The sequence below is a fragment of the Ceratotherium simum genome, chromosome 40 (genome assembly GCF_057802395.1).
Source record: "Ceratotherium simum simum isolate JZ-2026a chromosome 40, ASM5780239v1, whole genome shotgun sequence".
Lineage (NCBI taxonomy): Eukaryota > Metazoa > Chordata > Mammalia > Perissodactyla > Rhinocerotidae > Ceratotherium > Ceratotherium simum.
The window spans coordinates 6200004-6212901 of NC_141939.1; positions in this window are offsets into that span (position 1 = coordinate 6200004).

The following is a 12898-nucleotide window of genomic DNA, read 5'->3' on the forward strand; positions in this document are numbered from 1 at the left end:
AGCAATTATCACTTTCTTTTGATTAGTGTTAGCATGGTATATCTTTCTCCATCCCTTTACTTTTAAAGATTTTATTTATTTTATTTTTTGCCCCCAAAGCCCCAGTAGATAGTTGTATGTCATAGCTGCACACCCTTCTAGTTGCTGTATGTGGGACTCGGCCTCAGGATGGACAGAGAAGTGGTGCCTCGATGCGCACCCGGGATCCGAACCCGGGCCGCCAGCATCGCAGCGCACGCACTTAACCACCAAGCCACAGGGCCGGCCCATCCATCCCTTTACTTTTAATCTCTATGTGTCTGTATATGTATATGTATATATTTTTTCGAGGAAGATTGGTTCTGCACTAACATCTGTTGCTTAATCTTCCTCTTTTTTTTCTTCTCCCCAAAGCCCCAGTACATAGCTGTGTATCATAGTTGTAGAGTTGTAGGTTTTCTATATGGGATGCCGTTTCAGCATGGCTTGATGAGCGGTAAGTAGGTCCATGCCTAGGATCTGAACCGGTGAACCCCAGGCCGCTGAAGCAGAACACATGAACTTAACTGCTACTGGGCCAGCTCCTATGTGTCTGTATATTTAAAGTAGGTTTCTTGTAGACAACATATAGTTGGGTCTTGTTTTTTGATTCACTCTAACAATCTCTGTCTTTTAACTGGTGTATGTAGACCACTGATCTTGAGGGTGATTATTGATATAGTTGGATTAACAGCTACCATATTTGTTTGTTTTCTATTCGTTCTCCTGGTTATTTGTTCCTATTTTTGTCAAAACTTTTTCTGCCTTTTGTGGTTTTAATTGACCATTTTCTATGCTTCCATTTTCTCTTCTTTCTTAGCATGTTATACTTATTTTTCCTTATTTTAGAGGTTGCTGTAGAGTTTGCAACTTACATTTACAACCAATCCAAGTCCAATTTCAAATAACAGTGTACTATTACACTGCACTGCTTCACAGGTACTGTGACTCGTACAATAACAAAACAATCCTAATTCCTCCCTCCCATCCCTTGTATCATTGCTGTCATTCATTTCACTTATACATAAGCATACATAAGCATATTTGTATACACACACACACATACACTTAAGCATACATACAGTGTTGCTCTTATTATTTTAAATACAGCATTTTCTATTAGATCAATTAAGAAAAGAAACAAAAGTTTTTATTTTACCTTAACCTATTCCTTCTTTAATGCCCTTCCTTTCTTTAAGTGGATCCAATTTTCTGTTCTATATTATTTTCCTTCTCTCTAAAGAAGAACTTCTTTTAACATTTCTTGCAAGGCATGTCAACAAATTTCCCCAATTTTTGTTTGTCCAAAAAGTCTTTATTTCTCTTTTATTTTTGAAGGATAATTTTACAGGGTATAGCATTTTAGGTTGGTGTGTTTTCTCTCTCAACACTTTAAATATTTCACTGCATTCTCTTCTTGCTCACATGGTTTCTGTGGAGAAGTCTGATGTAATTCTTAGCTTTGCTCCTCTGTAGGTAAGTTGTTTTTTCCTTCTGGCTTCTTTCGGGATTTTTTCTTTATCTTTGATTTTCTGCAGTTTGAAAATGATATGCCTAGGTGTGGTTTTCTTTGTTTTTGTTTTTGTGTGTGTGTTTTGTTTTGTTTGCATTTATCCAGCTTGGTGTTCTCTGAGCATCCTGGATCTGTAGTTTGATATCTGATATTAATTTTGGGAAATTCTCAGTCAAATATTTCTTCTGTTCCTTTCTCTCTTCTCCTTCTAGTATTCTTGTTATGCATATGTTACTCCTTTTATAGTTGTCTCACAGTTCTTTTTTTTTTTTTTTTGTGAGGAAGATCAGCCTTGAGCTAACATCCGTGCTAATCCTCCTCTTTTCGCTGAGGAAGACCAGCTCTGAGCTAACATCTATTGCCAATCCTCCTCCTTTTTTCGCCCCCAAAGCCCCAGTAGATAGTTTTATGTCATAGTTGCACATCCTTCTAGTTGCTGTAGGTGGGACGCAGCCTCAGCATGGCCGGAGAAGCGGTGCATCGGTGCTCGCCTGGGATCTGAACCCGGGCCGCCAGTAGCAGAGCGCGCACACTTAACTGCTAAGCCACAGGGCCGGCCCTCACAGTTCTTAGATATTCTGTTTTTTTTTTCCCCCTAGTCTTTTTTCTCTTTGTTTTTCAGTTTTGGGGGTTTCTATTGCAATATCATTAAGCTCAGATATCTTTCCTCAGCCATGGGCAGTCTACTAATAAGCCCATCAAAGATATTCTTTTTCTCTGTTACAGTGTTTTTGATCTCTAGCATTTCTATTTTGTTCTTTCCTAGAATTCCTGTATCTCTGTTTACATTGCCCGTCTGTTCTTACATCCTGTCTACTTTATCCCTTAGAGTAATCATGGTTGTTTTAAATTCCCAATTGATAATTCCAACATTCCTGCTCTGAGTCTGGTTCTGATGCTTGTTCTCTCTCTTACAATTGTGTTTTTTGTCTTTTAGTATGTCTTGTACTTTTTCCTTGATAGCTGACCCTGGTGTACTGGGTCAAAGGAACTGCTGTAAATAGGCTTTTAGTAATGTTGTGGTAAGTTGTGGGAGGAGGGAAAGTGTTTTAGTCCTACGATTATGTCTCAATCTTTTAATGAGCCTGTACTTCTGGACTACGAACTTCACACAAGCTTGTGTCACATCTCCCTTCCTTCCCACCACTTAGGTGGGGCAGGATGGCAAGCGGGGGCTACAGTTGGGTATTTTCCTTTCCCAGGGCATTTAGCATCTGATAAAAAACCCAGCACATTAGGCTTTGGTTAAATAGTTTCTCCTGAGGGCAGACCTTATTAAGAACAGAATGCTCTGACATAGTTCGAAATGGTTCCTTTTCCCCTCTCTCTGCCAGAACTGTGAGGGGATTTTTCTCTGATATTCCTTTTGAGAACCTGATAGAGATCCAGGAGGTAAAACTCACAAAAGTTTGGGGTCCTTCCCCAATGAATGGGTCTCTCTGGAGTTTTTAACTCTCAGAGTTGTTCACACGTAGTCTCCAGAAATTCATCAGTTACAGTTCAGTTTTCCCTACCCTGGTACTAGTTCCCAAGGAGATTGCTACTCCAGTAAGTTGTGATTCTCTATATTGCCTGTGGGGTCTCTAGTTTGGGGGGCAGTGGTTTGCACTGTGACCTAATTTCTCTTATGGATATAAGAAGAGTCATTGATTTTTCAGTTTGTTCAGCTTTTTACTGTTGTTAGGATGAAGTGGCGACTTCCAAGCTTCTTACATGCCAGACCAGGAACTGGAATTCTCCCTCTTTTTGAAATGTGTTTACTGCTATAAATTTCCCATTGACCTCTGCTTTCACTGCCTCCTATAAGTTTTGGTATGTTGTGTTTTTGTTTCCATTCACCTCTAAATATTTTCAAAATTCCCTTGTGTTTTCCTCTTTGTCCTTTGGTTAAGAGTGTGTTGTTTAATTGCTACATATTTGTGAATTTTCCAATTTTCCTTTTGTTATTGTTTTCTAGCTTCATTTTATTTGGGTACAGAAGATACTTGGTATGATTTCAGTCTTTTAAAATTTATTGAAAATCGTTTTGTGGTCTGAAACATGGGCTACCCTGGAGAACATTTCATGTGTACTTGAGAAGAATGTGTGTTCTGCTCTTGTTGGGTGGAATATCCTATAAATGTCTGTTAGGTCTAGTTGGGTTATAGTATTGTTAAAATCTTCTGTTTCTTTTCTAATTGTTCTATCCAATATTAAAGTCTCCAACTATTATTGTAGAAGTGTCTATTTCTCCATTTCTGTCAAAGTTTGCTTCATTATTTTGGGGCTCTGTTGTTTGGGGCATATGTTTATAATTGTTATATCTTTTTTGTGTGTGTGTGTGAGGAAGATCAGCCCTGAGATAACATCCACGCCAATCCTCCTCTTTTTGCTGAGGAAGACTGGCCCTGGGCTCACATCTGTGCCTATCTTCCTCCACTTTATATGGGATGCCGCCACAGCATTGCCTGACAAGCAGTGCATCGGTGTGTGCCCGGCATCCAAACCCAGGGCTCCAGCAGCAGAGCGCACACACTTAACTGCTACGCCATGGGGCCAGACCCTGTTATATCTTCTTGATGAACTGATCCTTAAAGACTATATGTCCTTTTTGGTCTCTTGTAACAGTTTTTGACTTACATCTATTTTGTCTGTTATTGGTATAAACACCTCAGTTCTCTTCTAATTACTATTCGCATGGAATATCTTTTTTTTTTCCCCCCCAAAGCCCCAGTAGATAGTTGTATGTCATAGCTGCACATCCTTCTAGTTGCTGTATGTGGGACTCGGCCTCAGGATGGACGAAGAAGTGGTGCCTCGGTGCGCGCCCGGGATCCAAACCCTGGCCACCAGCATCAGAGCGCGCGCACTTAACCACCAAGCCACGGGGCCGGCCCATGGAATATCTTTTCTTCATGCTTTCACCTTCAACCTATTTTAGTCTTTAAATCAAAGGTAAGTCTCTTGTAAATAGCATATAGTTTGATCATGAGTTTTTGTTTTATTTTTATCCATACTGCCAATCTCTGGTTTTGTTTGGTGAGTTTAATCCATTTACATTAAAATGATTACTGATAAGGAAGAACTTACTTTATCATTTGCTATTTTTTTTAGTCTTATCTTTTTTGGTCCTCATTTCCTCCATTACTGTCTTCTTTTGTGTTTATTTTCTTTGATAGTGTACCATTTTGATTCCTTTCTCGTTTCTTTTTGTGTATTATTTTTGATATTTTCTTAGTAAGTACCATTGGGATTACAAAAAAATTCTAAATATATAAAAATTTAGTTTGAATTGATACCAACTTTGCTTAAATAGTATACAAAACTCAACTTCTGTACAGCTCTATCTCCTACCCTCTTTATGTTATCATAAATTATATCTTTATACATTGCATTCTCACTAACATTGTTTTATAATTATTGTTTTATGCATTTGTCCTTTAAATAATGTAGGAAATTTAAAAAGAGTTACAAACCAAAAATACAATAATACTGGCTTTTATATTTACCTATGTAGTTACCTTTAATGGAGTTTTTCTTATTTTTTTATATGGATTCGAGTTGTTATCTAATATCCTTTCATTTCAACCTGAAGACTCCCTTTAGCATTAATTGTAGGGTGGGTCTATTAGCAATAAACTATCTCAGCTTTTATCTGGTAATGTCTTAATTTCTCCTTCATTTCTGAAGCATAATTTTGCCAAGTATAGAATTTCTTGTTGACATTTTTTCTGTCAGTACTTTATATATGTCATCCCACTTTGTTCTGGTCTCCATGGTTTTTGATGAGAAATTTGCTGTTAATATTCTTGAGGATTCCTTGTACACGATGAGTTGACTGTTTTGCTGCTTTCAAGGTTCTCTCTTTGTCCTTGGTTTTCAACAACTTGATTACAATGTGTCTTAGTGTAGATCTCTGTGTGTTTATCCTTCTTGAAGTTGTTGAGCTTCTTAAATGTGCAGAATTTGTGTCTTTTATCAAATTTTAGAAGTTTTCAGCCACTATTTCTTTAAATATTCTTTCTACATTTCTTTCGGATTTCCATTATGCGTATGTTGGTATGGTTGATCATGTGCCACAGGTCTTGTGGGCTCTGTTCATTTTTCTTCATTGTTTTTTCTTTCTGTTACCCAGATTAGATAACTTCAATTGACCTATCTTTAAATCCACCAATTCTGTCTTCTGCTTGCTAAAGTCTTCTTTGGAAACCCTCTAGTGAGTTTTCCATTTCAGCTATTGTACTTTTCAGCTCCAGAATTTCTTTATAATTCCTTTTTATAATTTATATCTTTTAACTGATAATGTTTGTTTATATATTTTTCTGGTTTCCTTTAGCTCTTTGTCCATGTTTTCCTTAAAGTGTTTTAGCACATTTAGAACAGTTGATTTAAAGTCAGCCTAGCTAGTCCAATCCTCGTGGACAGTTTCTGCTAATTTCCTCTGTGAGTGGGTAATAGTTTATTGTTTCTTTACATGCTTCATAATTTTTTGTTGAAAACTGGGCATTTTTAATATTACAATGTGACGACTCAGAAAACCAGCTTCTTCACCCTCCCCATAGTTTGTTTGTGTTGCATGTTGTAGGTGTGGCTGTTTAGTGACTTTTCTGAACAATTTTTGTCAAGTCTGTATTTTCTTGTTATGTGTGGTCTCTGAAGCTTCTGTACCTTTATTTAGCTTGTGTTCAGCTAGTGTTTTTATAGACATTTCCTTGAACATCAAAAAAGAGAGAGCGAGGAGGAAAAAAGGCAGAAATTAAAGCCTCTGTCACTCTTCAGATGGCCTCTGTGCTGGGGTATTTGTACAATGCTTGGTCAGGCTATCTACAGCTCTTTCATTCACTGAACATAGGCATCAGCCAGAGGTGAAAGCGTAGAGTCTTTTCAGGTCCTTTTGGACCATGCATCCTGCCTTGGGCATGCACATGACTTTTGAAATTCTTCAGTGTAAAATTACAGCTTTGAAGGTCCTAATTTTCCCAAAGAGACTCTCTCCCCAGCTTTTCCTCCCAAGCTTTGGTGCTCTATTGTATGCCTCAGCTGTACTCTTTTGCCCCAGGTGGCTGCAGGTTGCTCGTTTACCTTACAAAATTTTTAAGGAATGCCTGCTGCTTTTCTTCCTTGAGTTTCCAGTTAGGCAAAACAGAGACAAATTCCCTGTGTCATTCCTTCAAGTAGCCACCAGACAGGTTAGAACAAATAATTCTTTGTGAATAAGGTCTATGTTGCTCTCTGCAGCATCAGAAACTAGGATCCCACACTGGGAACAGAGGGTACTGTCTTCAAGACCACTACAAATTTAGAGAAAGGGTGAGGCGAGAGCAAATAAAAATGGCACAAAGATTTCCTACTGTTTTTAAGTTGTCTTTTTCTTGATTCAGAATTTCCTTGGTTGTTGTAAACTTTTGACTATTTTCCATAATTATGATAAAGTTGATTCTGACAGTTTTTGCTTGATTTTTCAATTGGGGGTGGGGGGTGGGGTGGAATGGGCCCTTCGAGCTGCCTACTCTACCATTTTTGATGATCAAAATTGGACTTAGTTTTACAGGTAAATATATTAAATACTTCCAAAAGCCTCATACTGGAATTTCTCCAATCATTTCCTGGTTGTCTGAAGCTTGCTGTTTAGTAGATTACTAATTATAATATTCCTTAATTTCTTACATAATCATAATTTTATATATGGCCTTTTTAAAGTTCAGTTGAATGAATATAAAATCTTTGGTTCATATTTTCCCCCCTATAAGTATATTAAATATACCATTCCATTGTCTTTTGGCATAAAGTGTGATGGATAAAATTCCAATGCTAACCAAATTTTCTTTCCCATATAAATGACCTAGTGTTTTTTTACCTGAATGACCAGAACCTTACTTTCTTCTTCTCCTTTAAAAGCCAGTAGTTTTTGTGAATATTTCTGTGTTCGCCATTCTGGACCAATTTTACCAAGTACTTAGGATGCCTTTCCAATATTTAAGTTCAAATCTTTTATTTCAGTAAAGTTTTGTTGAATTATCATTTTGGGAATTTTTTCCTATTCAATTTCTTTGGTTTTCTTCTTCATAGACTCTTATTATAATTATGGTGGATCTTCTTTGCCTGGCTTCCATATTGCACACTTTCTAAAGAGTCCTTTTATCTCTTTCTGTTATCTCCTCCAAGCAATACAAACTGTATTGCTTCTAGTTTAATCTTTATTCTTGAAATGTTTTTTATTTTTATTTTCAATCTATCCTGAGCTCTGTCAGCTCTTTTTCATATCCTCCTGTTTTCTTCTTATTTACAATTTTTCTAATTTTCATTTATGTTGCTTCTTTATAGTTTCTATCATTTTTAAATGCTGTATTGAGATGTAATTCATGAAACATACAACTCACCTTTTTTTTTTTTTTGTGAGGAAGATCAGCCTTGAGCTAACATCCATGCCAATCCTCCTCTTTTTGCTGAGGAAGACCGGCCCTGAGCTAATATCTATTGCCCATCCTCCTCCTTTTTTTTCCCTTTTTCACCCCAAAGCCCCAGTAGATAGTTGTACGTCATAGTTGCACATCCTTCTAGTTGCTGTATGTGGGATGCTGCCTCAGCATGGCTGGACAAGCAGTGCGTCGGTGCACACCTGGGATCCGAACCTGGGCCACGAGTAGCGGAACGCGCACACTTAACTGCTAAGCCACAGGGCTGGCCCCCAATTCACCTTTTTAAAGTGTACAATTTAGTATATTCATAGTTCTGCAACTACCACATCAATTTTAGAATATTTTCATCATCCCAAAAGAAACTCCATACCCAACATCTGTCACTCCCCATCCTCTGACAACCCTTCACTCTTACTCAACCACTAATTTACTTTCTGTTCCTATAGATCTGAGTTTTATAGACATATATAAATGGGGTCATATAATATGTGGTCTTTTGTGACTGGCTTCTTTAACTTAGCATGATGTTTTCAAGGTCCACCGATATTGTAGCACATATCAGTACCCTATTCCTTTTTATTGCCAAACAATATTCCATTAGGATATACACATTTTATTTATGCATTGACATTGGGGCTGTTTCTACTGTTTAGTTATTATGAATAATGCTGATATAAACATTCATATACAAGTTCTTGTGTGAATATACATTTTTAGTTATACTTAAGAGCAAAATTGTTGGGTCATATGGTAACTCTATGGATAACTTTTTGAAGGACTGCCAAACTGTTTTTTAAAGTGGCTGTGTCATTTTACAATCCCAACAGCAATGCATGAAGGTTCCAATTTCTACACATCCTTGTCAACACTTGCTATTGTCTGGGTGTTTTTTTAATTATAATCATCCTAGTGGGTGTAAATGGGATGTCGTCGTGGTTTTCTTTTGCATTTTCCTGATGGTTAATGATTTGAGGATCTTTTCATGTGCTTATTGGCCATTTGAACGTTTCCTTTGAGCAAAGTCTATTTAGAGCCTTTACTTATTTTTAAATTCAGATATTTGTGTTTTCCTTGTGCTCTAAGAATCCTTTGCAGATTCTAGACACATGTCTTTTGTCAGATATATGATTTTCAAATATTTTCTCCCATTCTGTGAGTGCAGTTTGATCAGATCATTTGCAGCAAACAAGTTTTTAATTTGATGAAGTCCAACTCATCTATTTTGTTTTTGCCCCTGGGCTTTTGGTGCTGTGCCTAAGAAGACTTTGCCTAATCCAAGGTCATGCAGATTTACTCTCAGATTTTCTTCTAAGAGTTCTATATTTTTAACTCTTAGATTTGGGTCTTTGATGATGATCCATTTTGAGTTCTGTGTTTTGTGTGAGATAGGGGTCCAACTTCATTCTTTTACCTGTGGAAATCTAGTTGTCCCAACACCATTTGTTGAAGAGATTATTTTTCCCCCTTGAATTGTCTTGGCACCTTTGCCAAACATCAATTCACCACAAATTTAAGAGTTTATATCTGGACTTTCAATTCTATTCAATTGATCTATATGTTTACCTTTATGCCCGTACCACAGTCTTGATTACTGTAGCTTTGTTCTAAGTTTAAAAAATTTTTTTCCTGTTTTAGGTTTAGTTTGTTATTTTCCCAACGTTAAGGTGCAAGATTATTGAGATCTTTGTATCTTTAATATAGGTGTGTACTGCTAAAAATTTCCCTGTAAGCACTGCTTTAGTGGCATTCCATAATCTTTGGTATATTGCATTTTCATTTTCATAGATCCCAAAGGATTTACTAATTTATCTTGTGACTTTTCTCTTTGACCCACTGGTTATTCAGCAGTGCAGTAATTTCTGTGTATTTTTGAATTCCCCAGGTTTCTGGTACCTCTTTGTAATTTCATTCCACTGTCATCAGAGAACATACCTTTTATGATTTCAATACTTTTGAATTTACTGAGGCTGATTTTATGTTCTGGCATATGGTCTATCTTAGAGAATGTTCCATGTGATCTTGAGAAGAATTGTGCTGTTCCTGTGTGAATGCTCTATAGATGTTAGGTATAGTTGTATAGTGTACAGATAGTATACTCTATATAGTGTACAGATACATAGTGCTATTCAAATTTCCTATTTCCTTCTGGATCTTCTGCCTAGCTTTTTTATTCATTACTGAAAGTGGGGTCAAGTCTCTGTTATTGCTGAATTGTCTATTTTCCCCTCAATTCTGTCAAGTTTCACTTCAGAATTCTGACAGCAAAATACAGAATTGTGAAGATTTTATGGGCTCTGTTGTGAGGTGCAGAGATATTTACCGTTCATATAGCTTCTTGATGGATTCTCTTTTAAAAAATGACTCCTTTTATCTGTAGTGATAGCTTTAATTTTCCAGTCTATTTTGTCTGTTAGTTTAGCCAATCCAGCTCTCTGATGATTGCTCTTTGCATGCTATAGCTTTTTCCTTGCACATTTGATTCTAAAGTGTGTCTCCTGTGGACAGTATATAGTTAAATCTTGTTTTTGTAATCCAGTCTGACAATATTTGCCTAAAGATTATTTAATCCACTCACATGTAGTGCTACTATTTATATGGTTGGATTTAGGTATATCATTTTATATTTTGTTTCCTATGTATGTCATATCTTTCTTGTTCCTTTGTTCCTTTTTTTCTAGTTTCTTTTTGTAAGTGAATATTTTCTAGTGTAATATTTTGATTCCTTTAATAATCTTTTTCTGTATATTTTTTTAATTATTTTCTTAGTGGTTACTTTAGGCCTTACACTGTACATCTTGTCAGATCCTACTTGGGCTTTATAGTAATTTAATTCCAGTGAAATATAGAAATGTTACTCCTATAAAGCTCTATTCCTTCTTCCCCTTTTTGTTATACATACTACCATCCCTATGTTAAAAATGTTTCAATATATTGCTGTAATACTTTTTATAATTTTATGTGTTTTAAAATAGTTTAAAAAACAAGTATATATTTACAATTTCTTAAATTAACCTTTTTACTTACCATTTCTTGTTCTCTTCATTTCTTTCTGTGGATTCATTATTGAAATACAGCTTTGCTCCCACCCACTTCATGTTGTTATTGTCGCATTTCTATGTTATAGGTGCAACACCACAATTAAACACATATATTCTATAGAATTGCTTTTTAAATCAGCTGAGAGAAGAAAGAATAGGTCATTACAATGTCTTTTATAATTTCCTACATAATTTCCTTTATTGGCATTCCATTTTTCACGAGGATTTGAACTACTGTGTGATCTCACTTCCTTTCAGCTTGAAAAACTTCCTTTAGCATTTGTTGTAAGGTGAGTTTCCTAGGAATGAATTCTTAAAATCTGAGAGTGTCATTTTGCCTTCATTTCTGAAAGACAGTTTTGGTAGATATAAGATTCTTGGTTGAGTTTTCCCTCTCAGGACTTTGCATGTCATCCCACTGCCTTCAGGCCTCCATTGCTTCTAAGTCAATTGTCAATCCTAAAGAAGTTTTCTTGTACGTGAGTGCTTTTTCCCTGTTTTCAAGATTCCTGTCTTTCAATATTTTTATTCTGACATGTTTGGGTGTGGATCATTCTACTTTAAGAATTTGCTGGTCTTCTAGGATGAATGTTTTTCATCAAATTTGGAGTTGTTAGGGATTATTTCTTCTAATAATTTTTCCTCTAGTTTTCTTTCTCCTCTCCTTCTGGGACTCCCCTTACATATGTTGATGTTCCACGTTTCTCTGAGGCTGCTTCTTTTCCTTCATTCTTTTTTCTCCTCTTCTTTGGATCGCATTATCTGTATTCACCAATCCTCACATTTGATGATTCTTTCTACTGCAAGCTCAGATCTGCTGAGTCACTCTAACCAATTTTTCATTGTAGTTATTGGACAAGTCCAGAGATTTCCATTTGGTTCTTTTAAAATAATTTCTCTCTCTTTACTAATATTCTCTATTTGATGGAATATTATCATACCTTCCTTTACCTGCAGCATGGTTTCTGTGTTTTTTTTTTTTGGTGAGGAAGATCAGCCCTGAGCTAACATCCACGCCAATCCTCCTCTTTTTGCTGAGGAAGACTGGCTCTGAGCTAACATCTATTGCCAATCCTCCTCCTTTTTTCCCCCCAAAGCCCCAGTAGATAGGGGTGTGTCATAGCTGCACATCCTTCTAGTTGCTGTATGTGGGATGCCACCTCAGCATGGCTGGAGAAGCGGTGCGTTGGTGCGCGCCCGGGATCCGAACCCGGGCCGCCAGTAGTGGAGCGCGTGCACCTATCCACTAAGCCACAGGGCCGGCCCCTGTTAGTTTTTTTAAAAAATAGCTCTTTTGAAGTTTTTGTATGCTTCCAACATCTGAGCCCACTTAAAAGCAGTTTGTTTTGATTGCTTTTTCCTCCCATGTATGGGTCACACTTTGTTTCTTTGCAGATCTTATAATTTGTTGTTGAAAACGGACTATTCTAGATAATACAGCAGCTCTGAAGACGCATCCTCCCCTCTCCTCTAGGGCTTGTTTGTGTAGTGACTTAGCTGCACTATTTCAGTTAAGTCCATCTACCCTGTATTGTAGAGCCTCTGATGTTCCTCCCCAGAGTGTACAGCCTGGACATGTGCAGTCACCCTGACTCCCCTCTCCAACCCCAAGGACAGTAGTTTCAGTAGGGCTCTCTTCTACTGTTTCTTTCCCTGATCTTCCTGTAAGGGTTCTAGTTGGTCCGCCTCTACTGTTATCACACCCTGCTATTAACATCCACCAATTGCTAGTGGACCTCTCTACTGTTTTTGACAATGCCTGGGGCATAAATTGTTGCACAGTTTCATCTAATTAAATTTAATTAATTCTGTTAAACTTCTCACTGTTGCTATCATGAAGCTACCAGTCTCCTCTTGTCCCTCCCCACGCCCCAACACACACACCCCAAATCTCCTTTGTCTACAGCAACACCCTTAGGCTTGACCTTCTC